This window comes from Plectropomus leopardus, chromosome 10 (assembly GCF_026936395.1).
Source record: "Plectropomus leopardus strain MGB_pleo_1.0 chromosome 10, ASM2693639v1, whole genome shotgun sequence".
Classification (NCBI taxonomy): domain Eukaryota; kingdom Metazoa; phylum Chordata; class Actinopteri; order Perciformes; family Serranidae; genus Plectropomus; species Plectropomus leopardus.
In genome coordinates this window covers 6,167,194-6,190,200 of record NC_142185.1, presented here as the reverse complement: position 1 = coordinate 6,190,200, position 23,007 = coordinate 6,167,194, and the positions used below count along the sequence as shown (strand labels likewise).

The 23,007-nt window shown below is 37.5% G+C and overlaps 1 pseudogene across 1 annotated transcript; it reads right to left on the bottom strand.

The window, feature by feature from the left end:
• Positions 1-942: 942 nt before the first annotated feature.
• LOC121948957 (signal transducer and activator of transcription 1-alpha/beta-like) lies at positions 943-21,325 on the bottom strand (annotated as a pseudogene). The gene is made up of 24 exons (XR_015777605.1): positions 21,171-21,325; positions 20,714-20,844; positions 18,000-18,144; positions 17,785-17,880; positions 16,867-16,944; positions 16,680-16,758; positions 16,510-16,598; positions 14,959-15,110; positions 14,669-14,828; positions 14,486-14,578; positions 13,859-13,918; positions 13,639-13,668; positions 13,430-13,520; positions 13,263-13,304; positions 11,527-11,610; positions 11,261-11,362; positions 10,884-11,022; positions 9,588-9,628; positions 9,399-9,475; positions 8,289-8,428; positions 6,804-6,983; positions 5,647-5,710; positions 4,835-4,892; positions 943-3,311 (listed from the first exon to the last, which is right to left on the bottom strand). The product of XR_015777605.1 is annotated as a signal transducer and activator of transcription 1-alpha/beta-like (transcript).
• Positions 21,326-23,007: the final 1,682 nt, after the last annotated feature.

The following is a 23,007-nucleotide window of genomic DNA, read 5'->3' as shown; positions in this document are numbered from 1 at the left end:
TATTATTCATAGCCTATATATAATGTATTTATATTTAGTTATATATTACCTCAGATTTTACTTTGACATTTCTTTACTGATATTCCTTGATTTCAACAGACGCATCTGTCGATACTGGTTTTACCTGTTCGGGACAGCTTCACCTGATTTATCAACCAAAATGATATATCAATCAACTTTACAAGCCTTAATTTGTTCTGTAGTATCAAATTGGTGTCTAAACTGTATGAATCTACAGCCAAATTATATTTTATGGCATAAATAAAATATCGGCTGATATCTGTCTGCTCTGCTAATATAAGGGTCATATGGTGTTGAAACAGAAAATTCAATAACGGCAGTGACGTCTGTCTAAACTCGACTGATATATGAGTCAGGCCAATAATCAACTAAGTTCCTTGCAGGGAAAATTCAGTATCGGCAGTGACGTCTGTCGAAAACTCGACTGATATTTGGGTTAGGCGGATAAATAAGCTTATATTTTCTTGGAACGGATAAATCGGTATCAGTAGAGACATCTGGCATTTTTCTATTGGAGTTTCTTGCTTCCTATTGACAAAGTTATAAATATTTTAAGATGATTTTTTTCTTACATTTAAAACTAATAGTGGCATCATTATGATTCATCCTGTGGGGCTCATGTACTGTATGTATATTAAAAATGTCCCCACAGTCTGTATAGAGGATGCTCATATGTTTCAGGTGCTCATTCAATTCCTGTAGTGTATTTTTTGATTTCGCATCAGAATCTTGTGCCCTTATGTCTCCCAACAATGTCCGCCCATCCAGTGCAACAAGTTGAACCAGGATGTTAGGGGTTAACCATGTCTCTGTGAAGATGTGCACAGAGCAGCCCCCAGTCTCCTGTTGCTGAGTGAGTCTCAATCACATCTCGTCTGCTTTATTCTCATGCAACCGGACATTAGTCAGAGATCCAGTCTGTTTGTCTGACATTCAATGAAATGACTTCCATGTGTTTATTTTAAAATCCTCATTTAATGCATTTATGAGACACTGCATAAAGACAAAAATGATGATTGGAACTGAGAGGAAAGTGCATACGTTTGATAACAACATATAGGCTATTATTCAGTTATTACATAAACACAACACACACAAACAAACAAAAAACATACACTTAAATATTAAAACATGTCAATACTCTCTAATGGACAAAATATGTCATAACACAGCTTCAAAATTACCTCAGATTTTACTTTACCAATTCTTTACTAATATCCCTTTATTTTGACAGACGCATCTGCTGATACGGTTTTCCCTGTTTCGAGACAACTTCAACTCATTTATTGGCCAAAACAATATATCAACAATGTCAAAGACAAAAACGGACAATTGGGGGATGTCAGTACAAATCAGTGCTCCATTGTGTCATGGCAAGTCTGCAACCTAAAAAAAATAACATAACATAGTATGTCGTCCAAAAATTGTCAAAAAAGTCATAATTGTATGTCGTCCAAAAATGATAAAAAATGTCTTAGTATTGTATGTCGTCCAAAACTCATCCAAAACATCATAGTATTGTATGTCGTCCAAAACTCATAGCAAGTCAAATGTCAAATTATAGCACGATGAATAAAAAATAATGTTAATAGAAATGTTTACAGAGTCATAGTAATATAGTATAATATGCATGGAATATCAAGCAAGAGTAATAGTACAGCATGTGGAAAAAGAGTCATAGTGTTGTATTTTTAAAAAAGTTTTGTGTGTGCTGAAAACCAGAAAAAACAGTCACTGTATACTGAATAACTGAAAAAAGTCTAGTATGTCAATAAAATGCCATGGTATATATAGTCTCTCGACAAAAAGTCATAGTACAACATGTCTAAAGGATATAATACGCTTGCGTTTTCACCGGGTGATGTGCGGGTCAGTCAAGAAGACAATAGGTGGGTTTACATTAGCCCTCAAATTGTCCAAATTGAAACTGTGAATATAAAGCATCAGTCAGTCAGTCATTTTCTGTAACCGCTTGTCCTTGTAAAGGTCACGGGGGGGCTGGAGCCAATCCCAGCTGTCACTGGGCGGAAGGCGGGGTGAATATAAAACATGCGTAATGGAAATATGTGAATTTTGAAAAAACTCCCATTTTTTGCCAAAAAAAAATTCCCACTCACATAAAGTGGTATTCAGGGGATTCAAAAAGCTGTTTTACGCAAAACTGCAAACAATAGAAACAATTTCTGTTTTTATAGGTCACATGATGCTATGGCTATGCGCTATGGCAATTTGAGCTACCTCTGGCATGATGCAGCAGGTGCCACATGTGGTGTTATTAAATAATTCTTCAAAAGTTGAGCGGACATGTGGAAGTTCTGAATCCACAATTCCTCAGTGAAATCATGTTCTATCACCTCGCAGAAATCCCTCATTCGTGGCCGCTCCTACCTCAAAGGGGCTTGCCTTTCTGTTATCGCTCACAAAACACACCTATGTCACCCTCGATTGGAAATAATGACAGCTAGTGTATTTGACAGCTGTTGACAGCTTGTGCGGTTGCTGCCTTAGAAATAAACCTAAACCTAAGCTGATGTTTTGAAAATCCATCGCCATGCTTCTTGGAAGGTTATCACGAGAGAAGTCGCAAAACATCACTCGATGGAAATGCAGTCATCTCGTGATCAAGTTTCATTGACATTTCTAAAGTATAGCTTAATTTTAGCACAAATCTGTAATGAAACCCCACATATTGAATGTCCTTTTCTCTGTGTACAAGTGTAAATTGGTATTCTAGGTTTGAACTGTATAATGCAAATGTTATTCCTCCCGGCACTAGAATATATTCGGATGTGTTTATTTTAGTAAGCAAAACATCAAACATACACAGTACAGCACATACACAGTACAGCAGAAGGTTGTTTTTTTTATACAGCAGCAGGATTTTCTTTAAAAAAGTTAAAAGTAATAATGTGCAAAAAGATTTGTTTTTAGCTCAATTATGAAAATTACAGTTGAAAAACATTGTTGAAACCACCTCTTACATTTCTTTTATCTTTGCTCAATATATGCATTTGGCAGAATATTAATTATGCTTATACACATTATGCTTATACATATTAATTACACATTGTTTCTATGGCATTTTAAACTTTAACATTCTTTTTTTAAAGTGACATTTTTGGGGGTTTTTTTTACTACTGACCTGGTGCATTTTCAAAAGGAGAAAAAAGATCGACTAAGTCGGTCTGAGATGGCGTCTTTTCTTGATAAGATGTTGATAGGTCAGGGAGTTCAGGTAAGTCGAGTAAATCAGAGAAGAGTTCCTCCAGCACTTGACGACGATCCTCCAGCTACAAGAAAACACAAAGAGTTTGGTTAAAACAAGACATAAAGCCTTACTGTTCCCTAACAGTCCATCACCAAACAGCTGTTTTTTTTATTGAACAGCTGTTTGTTAGTAAACAGAAGTATTTTAGTATTTAACAGCTCGAGACCGATATTTGTTTAAGGACTTGGTGGAGACCAAAACTGACCTAAAAAAAAAAGGTGAATATTTGACATTTAATTTGTAGCCAGAGACATGAGTCCAAATGAATGTTGCTGGGTGTGTAAATAAAGTATAAAGGGTGATCATGTGTTGATGTTGTGTTTGCAGTTTGCTCCACTGCTGGCATGATATGACCATCCTAATCAGGTGAGCTAAACGTTCTGTTTCTCTCTCTGCATCAGTCTGGACTCTGCCACCCCCGAACAATTTCCAATCAGCCAATCAGGTATCTGCTCTATTGCTGAAAAGTTGGCTTTCAAGTGGGGATTGCGTTTTAGGTGATGATGGAGCATTCAGGCCACTGCTTGCAGATTAGTGATGACAGCTCATGCAGCAACAAGCACGAAGTTTAGCATTTGCAGAGTAAACACACTAATAAGTGAAGTTAAATCACTAAAAGAGTCAATAACAATTAAACAACAATTAAAGGATGCACTTATGGAGTTTCTTGAGGAAAATACAAGGCTTTTTTGCTGCTTTTCTGGCTGGATTTGGCAAAAGCTTAATTTACTAACTGGCTCTGTTGATGATGAAGATGTTCCCAGCACGAATACAATGTTTACTGTTGTTTCTCCACTGATTTTTTTTGACCGGGATCAAATCACATACAAATAGTAAATATATCTCATACATTTTTTAGTCCGTTATTGTCGTCTAACAAGAAATTGGTGTAGTAGAAACTATGCTAGCATCAGGATTGGCTTAAGGAGTTTGTCAGTCAAAGCGAGCGACATGACAGTTCCCCCAAATTGTAGCTTTTCAATCTGGATCGCCCCCTGGTGTCTGACTGTAGTATAGGTCATAAAGCCCAACCCTCCAAATACATTTTTCCGAAAGATGGTTTCTGTCACTGAAGGTAGTTCTCTTCACCCTGATGTTTGTTCAAGTGTTTGTTTTTATGATAAGTTTGGTTTTAATGAGATATTCAATTCTACAAAAAAGGTGACTTTTTTAAATTTACAGCTGTGTACACAATCTGTGTGTTTAAGTTCAATGTGGCTGTTCGTGATTGGTTTGACAGGTGTTTTGGTAGGAACTCCCCCACTGCAGATATCGCTACAGCACAGACTCTGGCTCTGAATGACTTTTACAGGGCAAGATGACAGCAGCCACATCCAGGAGTTTTTAGCTTAACTTAACTTATAGCGAGGGGGTGGGGTGGGGATGCATCGTCCATCTTTATCTACAGTCTATGATACAGAGAGAAACAGCATGTTGAGCTCATGTTATCAGGATGGTTTCACCAGGCTGTCTCACTGCCCCATGTAAACAGAAATACAAATCAGTGCCACTGTAGGGAAATTAGCTGTAAAATGTCAAACCTACTCTTGGGTCTACTTCCATGGCTGTGTCCTCAGGTGGAGACGGAGGTGGCGTAGGATTGCTGCAGAAGAATGACAAGAAAATAAAGGCACATTTATTCTGTACATGATTAAAAACTAGAATAAACATTTTTTTAAATTAAAATTTATTACAGACTTTTAATATTAATCGCAGGTAATCACATATTTTAAATCACATTTTCAACTACTACTACTACTACTACTACTACTACTACTACTACTACTACTACTACTATTATTTTTGCACTACAATACAATCATGAAGTCCATATTAACAAGGTGAAGTAATTCTAACCAGATTGTCTTGATTAGGAATCAAAAGACAGCAAAAAAATGCATGTGACTGAAGAAAGTGGGTATGTCTATAAAAGGGGAGACTCATGGAAACCCAGAGTCTAATTTTCCATTCAAATATCATGAGGTCCTGAGGTGAAGGGACCCCTGTCAAATGGCCATGCCGTTTTTACATTGCCAGAATTTAACCTAACATGATTGGTACCACTGGATAGGTCTTCTATTTTCAAATGAAACCAGTATCATCACTTTATCTTTAAAACTCAGCCCAGTACAGCCTCTTAAAGACACTGACGGTCAAAGCTATTAAAACAAAATAACACATTATATACGGGCCTTAATCTCATTGTGATTAACACATTACAACTGACAGCCCCAATTATTATTAAGCATTTGAAAGCATACCCATTTTTTTCAATGGCATAAACAGCTGTAGAAGGTCAAAGACGTGATGCGGCGTTCAATCCTGATGCCCTTTTGTGTGATTATTGTCTTACTTACTCTGAGAAAGGCATGTAGGTTCTGCGAACGTATGGATCTTTGACCGTTTTTGGCATCGATATTTCTGCATGAACAGAGGTGATTCAAGGTCATAATGTGCTACTAAGAACATAATGCTGGATAATCTCAGCAAAGTTAACAACTACATCATTAATCTGTTAATTATTACAGAGGGGTGTAAGGAGCTTAATTTCCCCCAACTGTTTTAAAGCTGCACATTGCAATAATGGTTATATAAAGACTTTGGGCGTCAATGCAGCAAAATTCTCTTAAATTTCTCTTGAAGTACACATGCAAAAAGATTTAAATAAATTTAATATGTCAAAATCATTTTAAGATTTTAATTAAAAAGCAGCAAGTCCTCATACATACCGTTTATAAAAGAAGCTGGAACCATGAAATGTTTTTTGGAAGAAAAAAAACTTACACGATGCAAGAAATTGCTGCCACTTAAACTTAATAATTACTCAATTAAGTGTTTCAGCTGCACTTGTATATTTTATGTAGGAGTAGAAAGTATCATAAGATTAAAATAATCAAGTAACATGAAAGTTCCTTAGATTTGTTCTTAAGTACAGCACTTGAGTAAATGAACTTTCACATTTCAGCGCCGGTCATCAGGGAGACGCACGGTAACTGAAATTACAGTAACTGGGTCAATGCACCAAGTATAGTAGTATCGCTTTAGCCCTGAAATGTAATGATCCAGTCATTATAAATACTATAAAGAACTCTACTAAATTTGATTAAATGCATGCATTTTTTAAATGTTCCTCAAATGTTTTTCTTGTGTTGGATAGAAATTTTTTCGGCCTGTTAAAATTAGATGTTTTTCTCCTCTTTCTCTTTGTCAGAGTGCTCTGGACCACTCGTAAAATTTTCTCTTACCCAAGAGAAAAAAAATGGTGAATCCCAAAAATCAATGACTACTAACAAAAAATAAACAAATACAAGCAACGATAAGATAAAATGTGTTCGTATATTGTGCGTGAGGCCCAATGTCATTCTAAGTGTTTAGGAATAATTACATTGATTAAAGAATTTAACTTCCCGTAGTCCTGAGGTACAAAAAGACCAATCAGCATCATGAAACAAATTCTTGTTGATTTGTTTTTGTTGCTGGTAAATAGAGTATTTTTCATAGCAAGAGACAATACCATGAGTGATGTTGTAGTAGTGTCCAAAGGCAGTGTCTTTGGGGATGTCTGGGTAAAGATAGAGCAGCGGACTGCGCATGCCCCTCTGTGCTCTCAGACTGTAGGTGCGAATGATGTCTGGCAGAGGCATTTTCAACAGCTCCATCTTGGTGTAGGGCTCCACTGCATGCACATGGGGGTCTACAAAGAAACCATATAGAGAAAAACAGGTAAGCAAGCACAATCACCTTAATGTCTGGTGTTGAAATAATTTCATTAAAGACAAGAAGAAGACTGGAGGCAGCAGCAGTCTGCCACAAAAAGAGAACAGAAAAACATTTGGACATTATGTATTCTTAGTTCACGAGGGTTTGTTTGGGCTGTTTGTGTTACGCTGGGTTCACAGTGGACATGGAAAAAGCCACAAAGTGCACTGATTTTCCATAGAGCGCTAACATTGCTTTCCACGCCCCTGTGGAGCAGTCAGAGCATTCACACTGGACGTGCTGCCACCCTCTTGTTTTTTTTCGGCAAGCCACAACCATATCTGGCAGAAAACACACTAAATACTCTACTAAACTGAACTAAAGAATATATCAGATATGGTATTAATCAACTGACCATGATAAATGATCAATTATGCATCCATTGTTTCCACTATACTTGTCAGTTGTGTCTAAACACAGATGGAGAGAGACAAACAGAGAGATAGATAGGCACAAAGACACAGACACACACCCAGAGACACACAAGCAAGCAGGGACAGAGCTCTTCATGCTATTAGAACGGAGCAGAGAAGAAGAATCGCTGAACAGCGTGAACAACCTGGCAATTGCTAATGCTGTGCGACAGTTAACATATGTGGGCACTTCCACATCCAATGTGAACCCAGCCATGCTCTGTCCAACCACTATGTAAGAGGACTTTCCACCTAAAAATATTCCATTTTTTAGCTGACAGACTTGCTCTTAAAACGCTGGCCCCCGCTGCTGTGGTCCAGACAATAAATGAATATAAATGTATGTAAACAATGAGGAGGGTTGTCATTTAACACAACCCTCCTCTCTTTGGCTCTGGTCAGTGACGTAGGTAACTGATGAAGGCTGCAAAGCCTTCGGCCACAATAAAAGCAGAGTTATGCTGATATGCATACCTTACAAGATGCCAACAAGGTGATGGCACTCGTTTAGACATTATAAGATGTAAAATTAATAACATAAATAAGGTTAAATACATTTTAAGGGTTGTGTTTTATAATTCCAACATGTAGTTAATTCTCTGTTTACTCCATCCAAACCTGCCGTTTTGACCACAGCTGGCTTTTTAGCTGGCTAGCTTGCTAATTCCACCATGCTGTCATCATGCTACAGTGGTTACAGAAAATAAGCCAAACACAGTAATACAGGACTGTCAGCGCCTGTTTATTTCTAAAGAGCTACTGCCAAAACCCTAATCTGAACAAGTTTTAACTTGTGTCCAAACAAACACACACGGACAGAAGCATACCGCCACTGGAGTGATCTACCCAGCTGAAGGTGATGGCTCCGTCTTTGATGCTCTCACTAAAGCGGAGCAGAAAGGTCCCGGTCTGTTTTTCCTGTAAGAGAAGCCGAGTTCTCTCCCTGCTCACAAACCCCATAATGAACCTGAAACCCACACAGAGTATAGCCAGAGTTTAGTTAACTGGGACACAGTGTGATAATTCTCTGAAGGCTGTGGTTGTATGTTTACATGCACAAAATAGTCTTTTGTTTTGCCCTTTAAAAAAAAAAAAAAAAAAGACAATATACATAGTTACCTGTTTACTTGGGCTCAGGTTACATGCAGACCAATATTCCCCCATAATTCCAAATATGACAATAATCTGAAGATGATGCAGGTCACATTAACACCATATTCTGTTTAAATATCACAAATTAGGCCTCTTTGCGTTGTTCAATTAAGACATGTTGGAAATGCTGGTATTATTCCGTTTTTAGGAACATTATTTGGGGATGTTAACAGGGATTTAGGAACATGTGTCTCAAATAGATGTTTTACTGCAGTTTACAACACACAGCTTGTAGTCTGTTTACAGTCAGCTTTGTGCATTGTCATGGATACATTGTACAAAAACCAACTCGCAAACAGGTTGCAAAGCTGGGGTAGAAATGCATGCAGAAAGGTCCTAATTTCTGATCAACAGAAGAAACACACCTACTTTTAAAGATTATGAAGGACTTGGATTTTAACAGGTTTTTGAATATATACCAAAATTTTTTTTTAAAAACCCAACATTTTTTGATGAAAAGAAGTAAAACGACAAGCAGCTCCAGCTGCAGCTACTTTTCCATAGTTTGATGTTGATGTTGATGGCATGTTAGGTAAAGTATGTAAACAAGACTATTAGTGGAATATTCACTTTCATTAGCTGTGTAAACAGCTTAATAGGAATATTGTCTCTTTCAGAATAAGGGCAAAAACTGGACTATTTTGTGCATGTTAACATACTCATTGTTTTGGTGGTCACACTTGTTGCTGCTCAGTAGACTACTGCCTCATAATTAAAATGACATTTACTGTAAATTATACAACTAATCAAAAAGAAAAACAGACATGACCTGGGAGGCATCTTACCCATCCCGCCAAAGATCCGCCAAGTGTTTTTTGATCAAATCCAGGATTCCATCAATCCAGATCCAGGAATTTTCATTCTGTCCACACAGGGAAGCAAAAGTCAAGATATAAACATACAAACACGGGAACTCTACAGGTTGTACTAAATATATAAAATATAATTTCACAAGAGTCTTGTTCAACACTCACCTTGGAGAACTGGCTCCAATAAATGAGACCATCAGAATCATCTGTGAGGAAACCACCAGATACAAAAGAAATGTTGTCAAAATAAAGTCTGTAGCCTGCATTACAAACACAATCTTGGGTACTGCTGATAAACATTACATTATAACTGTTATATTGACATAATTTCAAAAATATATCAGTTTTCCCTCATTTTTAATATGACACTGATAGTGTTTGAAAGTATTTTGGAAAAGGCCTGTTCTTGAGATGGGTGAGAAGACCGATTCCTCTCTCAGGTCTGCGGTGTGAGGCTACAGAAGCTGAGTTTAGCTTAGCATAAGGAATGGAAATGGAGAAAGAGTTAGTCTGGCTCTGTCAAAAGCATGGAGTGTATAAAAGAAGTGCACGCAGCCACAAGTGAAGCAAAGGCAGAGGTTTATTCAACCTGCATTTTCTCTAATGGCTAGCAGGGAGCGACTCTACCAGATGCAAAAACAAGTCCAGTTGCATTTTTGAAGTTTTTGAGAAAACGACCCCACTTCTCACTTGTTTTATTACTCTAGTAATATGTTTGTGTAATGTTGTTTATGGTCTCAATAGTTTGTTTCAAGTCTTTTTGAATACAGCATGATATTGACTGTGAAACTTACAATCCCATTTAGAGTCAAATAGATAAAGGAGGGGATATTTTTAGAGCATAGCAATTTGACAATTTATAACCACAACAACCCGTCAATCTGGACAGAGGTAGAGCAATGCGTGTCCATGCCAGCTCCACCCTCTTTTCAAAATATGGCTACTTTTGGCTCCAAACAATAATGGATGGTGAGGGCCAAAATGCCAAACACAAGACCTCAGAACGGTACTCTACGAACTAAATAGTGATGTCCAATCCTGTTAAACAATCTATGATCAAAATTGACAAAATCTGCCTAATGATACCTCTGAGGCTCACTTATTAATATATATCATCTGTATCATTTCTACATACTTTTCCACTTTTCCACCAAAATTAGCATGTGTACGTGGGTTTTTTTTTTAAATGCGGTCGAACCCTCTAAGTATGTCCTTTCCCAAAAAAGCACACAAGTTTGCATTTCTGTGTGTGTGCTGTGTTTTTTGTTTGGTTTTCTTAAGTTTCCCATTTGACAGTATGAATAGATCAGAAAACAGGCTAGGCCACGAGAGTGATATCAACCCTCTCGTCTAAATTTCAGCAGGTGCAGAACTATTGCTTTAACATCGAAGTTCTCTTTTTCTGCAAACTAATAGAAAGTGACGTTTCAATTTTGTGGAAGAAGCAGTTTAAAAACTCACCCCCCACGATTCTGTCTCTGAGCATGGAGAGCTGGTTTGTGTCCAGCCCCCGTTGGCCAACAGACAAAAACTGCCAGCTCAGAACCTGTGACAGCTGCTGCCAGGGGAGTGGAGGGGGGTTGGCAAACAATGACAGGTTCTATGGAAGAAGATCACAGACTTAAAATGTGATATAACACTAGATTATTTAATTTACATATATGAACTTAAGCAGCACAATAAAGAAAAAAATGGTACAATCTGTACATGAGAAATGTATAACATGAACCCGAAATGCATGTGTGCGACTGTTTACTGTAATCTGGATGTTTCTCCATCATTAGGGTGAACAGATGCTGATATTGTTTATGTGTTGTGTTAAGGTGGGATGGCTTTACCCTCGGCTCACTGGTGGACAGCATGTTGTACCACATGACAGAGGCCCAAGCACTGACAACCTGATTGGTACTTGAGACAACAACCACGGGCAGAGAGCTGGTCTGGAACAACACAGGACGAGGAGAACACCAATAAACTGCCTGGCTGCCATGTTTATGCTCTAACGATGCCTTCTATCCAACTAATAATATTATCAGATCAGCAGCAAAGAGCACACAAAGATTGAAAAACCTCTGACTTAAATTTGAGTGCCATGTTTACTCACTTCAATGTCAAATTCCAGTCCAGCATGCTGAAACCCTGTCACAAACTTAATAATGTGGAGCTCTTCAGTGACCATTAGACGATTCTGATGAAGAAGAAAGAAAGGGGGGAAAATTATTCATCATTCACTGAATCCTATTAATTTCTTTTATCTATCAACATGTAGGTGTAACTAAGATACACAAGATATTGTCCCATACAAGAGCTCATGTGAAAGCTGCCTCAAGCCTATATTAACTCATCTTTAGATGTGTTGATGGCATGGCAATGCTGGTCCATCTGCCAGCCTGTTGGTCAACCACTTTGGCTCAGATGGAAATATCTGCAACGCTTTCAATAAAGACCCATCTATAATGCATTATGAAGGCATTGATAGTGAATTATAATGCTTTATGACTACACTGTCATGCCTGTTGATTAACTATATCAACAGGCATGACACATTATAGATGTGACTTATAATTACTTATAAGTGGCAAGTGTCTTATGGATGCTCTTAACTAGCTCTAAACTCAAGGTTTACTAATGGGGCTTATAATGCATTATAAATACCTATACTCACCTATAGGCACATCAACAATCAACTATTGTAAGGTAATAAGGACTCAGTGTGCTATAATAGTCCATGCAGAATCATAAGTTATCACTGTATGTGTTGAGTCAAGTGAGTTGCATATTTATCACACACACATGATTTTTCCAAAACGTTCAATGATTTATACAAATTCCATGATTTTTCCAGACTATGAAAAATAAGATTGTGAAATTCCATGGCTATTTCAGGTTTTTGATGACTGTGGGAACCCTGATTGTAGCCATGTGAAAAGTTCACCAAAGATAAATGTTGTGTGCAACTGCTGCACAAGAAATATGACGCCAATCAGGCTGATGGTGGCGCTGTATTTAAGGCCTAAACATTCAATTTAGGAAAGGCCACACCTTTCATACAGTAAGATGGATTGACTTGAGATTCAAACTGCAATCATGGAAAGGCAAGCCTCTTACACGTGGAAGCAGACATGTATGAGGAGTTTTTGGGAGGTGATTGTCCACGCTTTCACAGAAGAATTGTGCATTCAAATCTTCCAGATGATCGGCTCAACTTTTGAAGAGTTATCAGATGCTGTAACTCATCTTGTAGCACTTGCTGCATTATGCCCGAGGGGGCCAGTTCCTACCTACAAACACATAGCAATAGCATCCTATAGAATCGAAAAAAGTGTTTCCATAGAAGTTTTGCATAAGATCATTCTTCTCCAATCGCCTGAAATACCACCTCATGAGAGTGTAAAAAAGTTTTTTTGAAATTGCCATGTTTCCATTAGGCGTACACATTTTATATTCACCATTTCAATTTGCACAATTTGAGGGTTAATGGAAACCTGCCCGTAAAGCTGATAAGCCACACACTAATTTACAAATCCAGCATATACTGAGCAATGCAAGCATGCATTCAAAGCTGTTTCTCACCACCTGACTGAATTCCAGCACTGCTTTAACAAACTGAGACTATTTAGTACCTAGTGGAATATTTTTTCTATTACTTTTTGTGCCAGAAGTTATTTGTTTTTTTCAGTCCCCACATCAGGCTGCATAACTGGCTCCGCTTTCATGCAAAAAAGGTACACATTGGAGCTGTGTTAAATGTCCACAGCCAGCAGGTGACGTCCAACACATAAAGTATCAAGTGTTTGATTATAACTACAAATAACAGTTGATCTGAATGTCTCATCTTACCTCATTTGATCCTTTGCCTCTGGATTTGCTTTCTTTGAGTGACTGAAAAAGACAAATGTTACATCATATGAACAATCATATATATTTAGTGCTTTAATTCGTGCTCACGTTTGAAAGGATGTGTGCTTTTTAAATGGTTAAGTGTAGCAGTTTGAGGAGTTTCATACCATGTGACCAAATTCTGCCAGCAAGTCTCCACGGGGCGAGTCCACGTCCAACACCTTACAGACATTGCTGTTTAAGTCAAAGAGACGGAACCTACAACGACAACAGACCAGATTGTGTCCATCATCAGTATCAGTAGTTTAGAAAAATATGGGATAATATGAACAAATCATCAATTTGCATTTGGGGTTTTTATTATTGTTTTACTTACCCTTTAACTGTCCTGGCCTCCTCAACATCCCTTATTTTTAGGACACAAAAGATAGGAAAAAAACAAACTAATAAGAATTTTATATTATTCATTTATTTATTTATTATTTTAATTGTATACAAACTAACCAAATAAATCCAAGTTTGTTTTTTTTTTCTTTTTAAATCCATTTAATAATGTACTACAACACTGGCTCAGGTCAAAGTTTTCTTTGACTTACTTGTCAAATACGGGTTTGACTTTGAGCAGGCACTTGAATTCTGGGAGGTTTGCTAAGAACCTGAGAAGAGAGGAAACAATTACTGACAAAAAGGATTTTAAAAAAACATCATCATTATTTATTAATGGTTCTGTGTTTCACTATTGACTCCTCAAAGCTCCAAGACTCATATTTAGCAATTCATCACTACAGATAAAATGCTATTAAAATAATTTCGATATTTCTAGGTCTCATAAAATAAATGTAAACTGGTTATATGGGCATTCTGATGCATTTCAAGATGTTTTGTTTTTTTTGTTTGACTTCAGCTACCATGCTCCACAACGGAGCAAGCATCTCCACATGTACAAGAACATTTTGTATTTCCTCCGGTAAACACAGACAATAATATGCCTACAGTAATAAATTAACAGAAAAAACAGTTGGTGTAATATGAATTAGTTACATCTTTTACAGCACAGTGCTGTATTTGACCATACTGCACATGAAATAAAAGTTTCATATTGGTTAAGTAACCTGAAATCACTCAACTAATACCAATACCAATTATTTATTAGACCCAGACATACTCTCTCTATTCTGTTTAATAAATGACCTGCAGCAACACTGTGATGGGTGTAGTCTTACCTCACGGTCACTGTGAACCGCACCCCAGTCTTCAGTATTAGAGGTCGTTGAGGTAAACTCGACATGATAGGTTGTTTCTCAACCACCAGAGCACTGCAAAACAACATCACAAGAGAACATGTCAACAATATGAAAGCATGTGTCACTTTGTGTTCATGACACAGAAAAGCCCAAATGTCTCACTTTGAAAGGAGCTGTACGAACAAGGACAGAGTGATTTTCTCAATATCTGCCAAGGGATCAGCAGGGCTGGAGGCATCAGTGCTGTTGTCTTTCTTGTTCTGGTCTTGCAGTTTCTGCTGCTGTTCACGTGTGTAGCAGCACCTCTGCCACAGTAGTGAACCTGCACACACAATGTGAGAAAACACAGGCGCACATAACAAGTTTGGCATCACAAGAGCTGGGACAAAGAGACGTTTTTGTTCAATACACAAAGTTTCTTGAAACATAAAAAAAGTTAAGGAAGTTCTTACCACTTCTGGAGATGGTCAAGACTTGTGTCAACTGGACTTCCAATGCAGGACATCTGCTGCCTGCGCTTCCACTGAGGTAGCTCTACCGTAATGAGAGTCGCCACAATCTGCTGTGCCATTTTTAAAATGTTCACTATCTGCTGCAGCAGCATCTGCAAGACAAAAAAAAACAAAACAAAAAAAAAAACAAAGCAAACATTAAGTATGTGCGGAGGTCTTGTTAAGCTGGTTAAACAATAAGCTTATTGCTGTTCACTGGGACCGTATTTAATGAGTTCATGTGACAATAAATGGATTTGTTGATCATGTAAAAAATGTTGTGACTTAAAATCCCTTTGACTGACTGACTATGACCGATCTGATGACGTTGTGATCTGCACACAGCCATCTTTGGCATACCACCACCAAACTGTAAGCTTACAAACTCACAAGCAAATACTTTGGCATTTGCATGATTATTGGCCCACAGGCTTCTTCTTTTTAACTTAAGGCAGAGAAAGCCCCATTATTTCTGCAGTGGCTAAGGGATTGCCTTTAGAAAACCTCCCGATATAAATAGGTAAAAAACACAAACATTTAGCTTCGTGGAGCCCTTTCACAGATTTTGTTGATGGCTTTCCTGTTTTACTTCTCTGTAAGGATCCTTTCCACAATGTTGTCAGATACTTAAGATAACAATCTGAGCCTGTCAGTGGCAAATGTAAGCACTTTAGTGGATGTAAATTGAAGGTCAGCTATGGCCAAAAAGGATTACGTTGCAGACCATTTGGCTGCGGCGGCTGTAGCAGCTCTCCGTCAATACTGGACCAATTTCAAAAATTGTTGTTGCTATTTCTCACTTAGGCACAAAAACAAGGTAAAAAAGCATCATGGGTACTCCAGGTTAATACCCTAGTTTCCCTTAAACAAAGGTGTGGCGTCTTATTTTGATGTGTCAGCTTTAAAAAAGAAAAGTATCCAAGAATTTTCCATTACTCTGCTTCAAAAGGTGCATTATATAAGATCTGGACATCATTTTAATTTAAAACATCCAAAAAATGAATTAACCCTATCAAGAGAGTGTGAAGTAGTAACACCTTTGACGTTATGTTGAAGATGCCTATGTATTGTATTGCAGAGATATCCACTGCTAAGCAGCCAGGGATGAATTCCTTTCTGTGCTAATACATCCTGGCCTGAGAGGCGATAGTGACGCACTGCAGCCTCGAGTGTGCCGCAGGAGAGGATTGCAGTTCACAATAAACTTTTCAAATGGCATTATGTGACTGTTTTCTTGTTGTTGCATAGCATTGTTAAAACTGAGCTAGGTAAGCTATGAATAAACGCCATAGGTAAAGATAGCAGTCTTATTTTGACAGGCTGTATCATTGCTCTGCTGATGACTGTAAACTGCGGTTGTATGGACACAGTAGTAGACTTTTAAGACATTTAATGGGTAAAATACTGCCCTCTAATCAGTTGAACTGGGTGGCTAAAACATACATAATGCACCTTTGAGACAATGTTTTTCAGTTGTGTCACAACAACTCCTCAATGATGCATCTACACTACCTGCTTTGTTTGTGTGATAAATTTGGTCCGCTTAAGACATTCCTCTTCCACAACAGCGTGGGACAGGGCCAGTCCAATATTCTGCTCCACTGGTGATGACACAAAAGACACAAATGAAACATGAACTCACACCAAACCTATCACCTGTCTCCTGATGTCTCCCACCATACCTTGGCTTTGCCAGGTCTTCTGGATGAAGTCAATGTTTTCATTAAGGAACTCCAGCGACTTCAATTCCTTCTTCACCTCCTGTATTCGGGTTAAAGTTCACAAATTTGTTTAATGATTTCAGATGTGTTTTTTCACAGGTGGAAAACAAAGGTGGAGCCAACAAGTGTGTAAACAGAATGAAGTTACCGCAGTCTTCTGCTTCAGTTCATTGACTTTGCTGTCCAACTCTCCCCATTTCTGATCCATGGATGGACTGCTGCAACCCTGACAAAAACACACGTCTCTTTCACTTGTTTGCTGTTATCATTAGTGTATGGTGGGGATTCTTCCAGAACAGACTCTTATGCTAACACAGTGTGCCACAGTGCAGCATTAAAAATGACATGAATCCTTTAGAACCCCCAAAACTCTGGGAAAGGCAATGAGAAAATTAAGAGGAAACGGCACCCCAAAACTTTAAAGATTACCTGGGAATTAGAAAACATTTTTTTTTAAAACAAACCAAAACAATCGAAGACATTACCTGAAAAAAAGTGCTTAAATAATGACAATACGAATTTTGTGAAACAATTTTAAATATATAATTTTGAGAGTTATAAATATAGTTTTAGGACATTTTCTTAGCTTTTTAAAAATGATCATTTTCCAATTACAATTCGCAGAGCATTTCTTGCCAAGTCGCTTTTTGAGTGTTTTCAAAAGAAAGCAAAATAATTTGTATAGAGTTTGAAAGTTTAAATACTTGCGAAGGGGTAAGAACGCAGCACAAGAAAACTGATGTAAATCCAGGTTTCAAAAGGTAAAAAAAAAAGCACTACACATATCTGCTTCTGTTTTTTGACAAAACAAAACATAAAATTGAAAAAAAAATCTTCACTTGCAGGGGAAAAAAATGCAAACATATTTACCTGGATAGAACTTAAAAATATGAAGTTCATTGTGCCAATAAAGAGTTTAAATTAATCCTTTCAGAGCAGGAATAAAATAGAAAAAACAACAAAAGAGATTTAAATAATCTTGTGACAGGATTTATTCCTGGCTCACTTTATAGAGTTTGATGTTGTACTGTACAGTTCATCCATCTGAAATAAGGAGTCATCTTACCTGTGCCTCAGAGGCTGAAGACAGGATCTTATTTTCCTCCTTTAGACATTCAGAGAGGACAACAGCCAAGCTCTGTGGCTGAGCTTCAAAGTGTTCCTAAAGTAAAAAGACACAAAGCAAAACAAAAAAATCAATTATACAGAAAACTTTCATATCAGTCTGCTTTAAGAAAATAAAGGCAACGTTGAGCTCACATGACTGCACGTCTGTCCTACCTGCAAGTAGTCTTTCATCCCTGTAAAATCAGGTCCCTGCAGAATGTTGTTCTCCTGGACAGAACGGTTCCACTGTTCTTCCAAAGTCAGCAGAAGTGTGTAGAAACACGTGTTTGCTGTATTTACATCCACAGCTGCCAAATCCCTGAAACAGAGCAGTGGACATTTATTCAGGAAATGTGTCTGTCCATGTGTCCTCAATGAGGAAACACTCTGTGGGACATTTTTGATCAATAAATACAGTCAGTCTAACCTTAAAAAACTTCCTCAAACTATAACTTATTTTAAGTCAACCATGAGAACGCACATTTGGGCCACATTTGGTACATAGTCTGAGTCAGAAAACTATTCATTTTCTGTAGCTTGTTTCTCTGTTGCATTTTTTAAGCTTCTCTTTCTCTTGGTCTTTTTTTTCCCTACTGTAATCATTATTATAATTATTACTATAATCATTTTTTTATAGACTTGATTTAACTGATATCTTCTTTTAATTTGTCATTTAGTTTGCCTTTTAATTTTATTTTTTTATTCTGTCTCAATATTGCTTATTATTATCATTATTATTAGTGTTCTGTGTTTACTGCCTTTATTTTGTTATTGTATTTTTCTTACATGTTTCTGACACAAATCTCCTGTTTAATTCTACCTTCACTCTTGTCTGGTCTTTGTTTTATGTTATTGACTAACTTCTATTGTTTTATCACTTCCAGGATTTCTTGCTTCTGCTTTGTTTGTAAAAGCACTTTGTAAACTGCATTTTTAAAGGTGCTATACAAATAAAGTAATCATTATTATCATTATCATATAATAGTGTAATTATATGTTGTATATAAATTTGTGCTTCCTGAGAAAATATCACAAGTTAATATCTTTTTTAAAAATGCCATCTTTTCAACACAAGGGCCAGTAACTCCAGCAGGAGTCACCGCTCTCTGTGCATTATCCGCATGCTGGTTTATAATTAGCCATTAGTTTGTGGTTACTAGATAAAGCAAAATATCATTTTGTAAAATACACCATGTTAGGACAATAAAATATTGACAAATGAAATACCTCAAAACAAGATTTCAATTAAGCTCCTCTCTACAACACAGTGCATCCAGATGGTGAATAATGCAAGTTTCGCTTTAAGACCTTCGTTTTGGTTTATAAAGGGAGACCGGGGATGGTAACACAAGACAGTTGTAACACTTTCAAATTCTTTAACCGAAAACAAGCCACAAATCACCTAAATTTACTTTCTACATGCTCAGTTTGGTCGATGCCTTATGAGGAATTAGCCTCCTTTGACAGACAAAGCCAAGTTTAAAAGGAAAAAAAATATTTTTTTGGTAAGACATAACCCTTTTCTGCTTTGTTTGGTTAGGATTGGTCTGTTATTATGATTGAATATCTGTCCAGTTAGTTTGAACTGTTTTGACAAAAAAAAAAGAATTTTTGTTTCTAGTTGCTATTCCGTCTTAAACTTGAGGCATTAATGTAATCAAAGAGCAGTGTCTAGCCTGCCAAAAAGCCACAGAAGAGGAAGAAGATCTGTTTTGATTTGGAGCCAAGCCTCCAGTAAGTGAGCTAACTCTGATGCACGTTTTTTTCCCACTGACTTAAATCAGAAATGAGACGTCTGAAAAACAGTAAATCATTTTTGTGACGCTCAAAACCTATTGCCAACGGCTCATTTCACTATGTACATTTAAGCCATTCCGGTTAAATAGCATTTGGAAAGTCTAAAAGATTACAAAATTACATTTTTAGGACCGCCTTGTAAGCCAGCTAAGCGCTACACTGGAGGTCAGTCCCTTCGCCGGTGGAAGTCACCCACTAGGGCACACTCGGCTGCCGTAAGTCTCTAGTGCACATGCCTTATGGGCCAGTAGATCCAGTATTATATACCAGAAAAGGAGCTTTTTTGCTTCATGTGCCAATGAGCAACTCTCATAGGAATGAACAAGGCCCTGCCTCCATGGCTGTATCCAGATTCTTATTGCATCCACGTCTGAAGGGGAACTGCAGAACCATACATTGAATATAAAGCTGGACAACATGACAGCTCCCTCAAAGTGAAGCGTTTCAATCTTGATCACCCCCTGGTGGCTGACTGCAGTACAGGCCATAAAGCCCGCCCCTCTAAATTAGTAAACTGGACATCGGCCAAACTAAAAACTCTAAAGTACATGCCATATATTATGATAAATTTAATTATAAAAAATAATAATAATGATTTTTTTCCCCCAAAGATGGTTACTGTCATTTAAGGCAATTGTCATCACCTTGATGTTTGTTCAAGTGATGCTTTAACAATAAGTCTGGTTTTGGTGAGTTTTAGAAATCTACAAAAAGGAAGATTTTTGTTTGTGTAAACTGTTTGCTGTTTTGTTTTAAGTCTTCTTGTTCTTTTATGTGAAATTCATCTTTCCATTTTCTTAGCCAAGACTCTTAATCTTAATGGGACTACTCCTGGTTAAATAAAAATAATAAGAAAAAAATACAGTATTGAAGCACAACTGCACAATTAGTGAAATTCATTTTGACATGAGCTCCTACACGTCATTCACTACATCTGTGAGTTTAGAAAGGGTTTGTGGCCTGAACCGTGTGTGTGGCAATGAACCTTTTTTTTTACAGCAGACATTCTGACTCATCAAATCTAGAAAAGCACGAGAGAAAGCGATAACATTAACGAGCTCTCTAAGGGTTAGTGTCCTCGTGCTTCTTACCAGTCCTGTCTCTCTATCACGCCGCTCAGGTAGTGGCGGATCTCTCTGGGGAACTGTCTCTGGTCGTACAGCTGTCTCACCCGGCCCTGGAGAGCTGAGTCCAGCTTCAGCAGCTCCTGCCACTGGGCCATCTGCAGTTAGCCGACACAAACAGGGACATGTCTGAAGAGAGACACCACTGAGGCAGAAGTCACTAACATAAACCTACTGCAATAAGTCCTCCACTGGGTTGTCTTTTGTCGTCATTTAGCTGTTTTTTGTTTGCTTTATGTTGTATGTGAAGTTAAAAATAAGAGCAGGTACAAAGTACGACTTTAAACTATCGACTAGCTTATTAGCGCTTGACGCTAGCCTTAAAAGCTGCTAACGTTACCCGAAACGTTAATTTTATATTGAAACAGTGCCCAAAACAGACACACTACTTTTTTTTCTTATTCGTATTTCAACAGCGACTTACCGACTTGACTTGTTTGTGTTGTTTGAGCTTGTTGTTGTTTGCCGACAGGGTATATCCAGGCAGAGGCACTGTGAGCTGCCTTCACTGTCTCCGGTTGTGTGTTTATGAATGATACAATGAAAAAGGGGCGTTGTTTTTAACTACCGGACGCTCCCACACACACCACGTGGTTTACGGAGAAAAGTTGTCACTCTCTTTTTTTTCTTTTTTTTTAAGTCTTTATTGCACAAAAGGATGTACAGTTACAAAATACAGAGAGGTAACAAACTCTAACAAGTTTAACAAGACAATCCAACAGATGCCAGGACATTAAAAACAATCATGCACTTACAAAGCAAGAGAAAGATATAGATTTAGATTAAAAATATATATATATATCAAAGCTCAAATATCAAAATCAGGGGTTCAAATGTACTAAATTTGGATTTGTATGTACAAAATGTTGTTAAAAGAATAATCTGATTAATAGTATAATGTTGTTGGATGTTACTGTTACCTTCATGGAAACCAAACATATTCTGGTTATAGATTAAAATCAGGGTCAATATTATAAATAGTGAATCTGATCAGTGTCAGGTTAACCAGTGTTCACACTATTTTAGCTTCTACTTAAAAAAAACTGAAGGAAGTTTTCCCTTAATTAAAAACACGATTTAAAAAATGCAATTAATTGCAATTTAAAAAAGAATCACTTGACAGCCCTATATTGTAGTTACTAATCAAAATGTTGGTGATTACAAAGATTTGCATCCAAATATTCTTTTTGCCAAATGGCTTACCTATAGATAGAGGGGCTAGTAAGAAGAGAGGGTTGAACTACACACCCAGGGCCCCAATGTGAGGGGGCCCTCACATAATTGCCATAATTAAATAAAAATTTTATGAATAAATCAAGAGATAGCAGTGCAAAAAAAAAAAAAAAAAGAAATCAAAAAGTAGAGGGGCCCTGCAATAGTCTGGCGACCTGTCCTTCCGCCCGATGACAGCTGGGATACCAATACACTGTTGTCTTTATGCAAGAATGGAAAAGGAAGAAAGAAAAAGGGAAGGAGAGCAGTGACATAAAAAAATATATCAAAAAATGTGTGAGAAGAATGAAGTGGAAGGCCTTGGAGTTCACAGAAACTTCTTATAGGGTCCAGCATTTTTTGCTACTCCCCCATGCACAATTTAATTGTGCACAATTTTAATTGTGTAAATGTGTTTATTCTGTTGCTTTGCATGCTTTTGTTGAGCAGGAATGCCTTCTTTGGCATATCCTGTTTCCAGGCTTTTTTTGGCTTTGTTGTCCAATTTAAAACATTTTAACAATAAGTAATCAAAATCGGATTTAACTGATTGAGTTACATTGCTTTTATGGAGTAATTAAAGTAGTTACATTACTTATCGCATTTTTAACAATGTAGCTCATAATTTACCAGTTACATTTCAAAAGTAACTTTCCCAACATCTTCTGGTTCTGCAGTGTGAACTACATGTGTGAAAATAGGGGCTTTAAGCAATAATAAATTGGATTCTGTTTGTTTTTTGATGTCTCTAGGCAACATAAGAGCGAGGAAGTGACTCAAACAAGCAGCATGAGTTTGGTGCCAGGTTACAAAAATCAAACCTGCATAGGACAATCACGAGAAAACATGTTCAAATGGTTCACGGGGAGATGTCACTTCCTCAAAGCAGAAAAACACCTATACTCCACTCTCCGGGAATCACGTGACCTTGCAATACCTCATCACGGGCTGCTGGTGGCAGATAAGCTCACTTTGATGATTGAATGGAAGATGGTGTGGACGACTGTGACGACCTCAGGCAAACTGTAGTTTAAGAGAGATTAACTGGG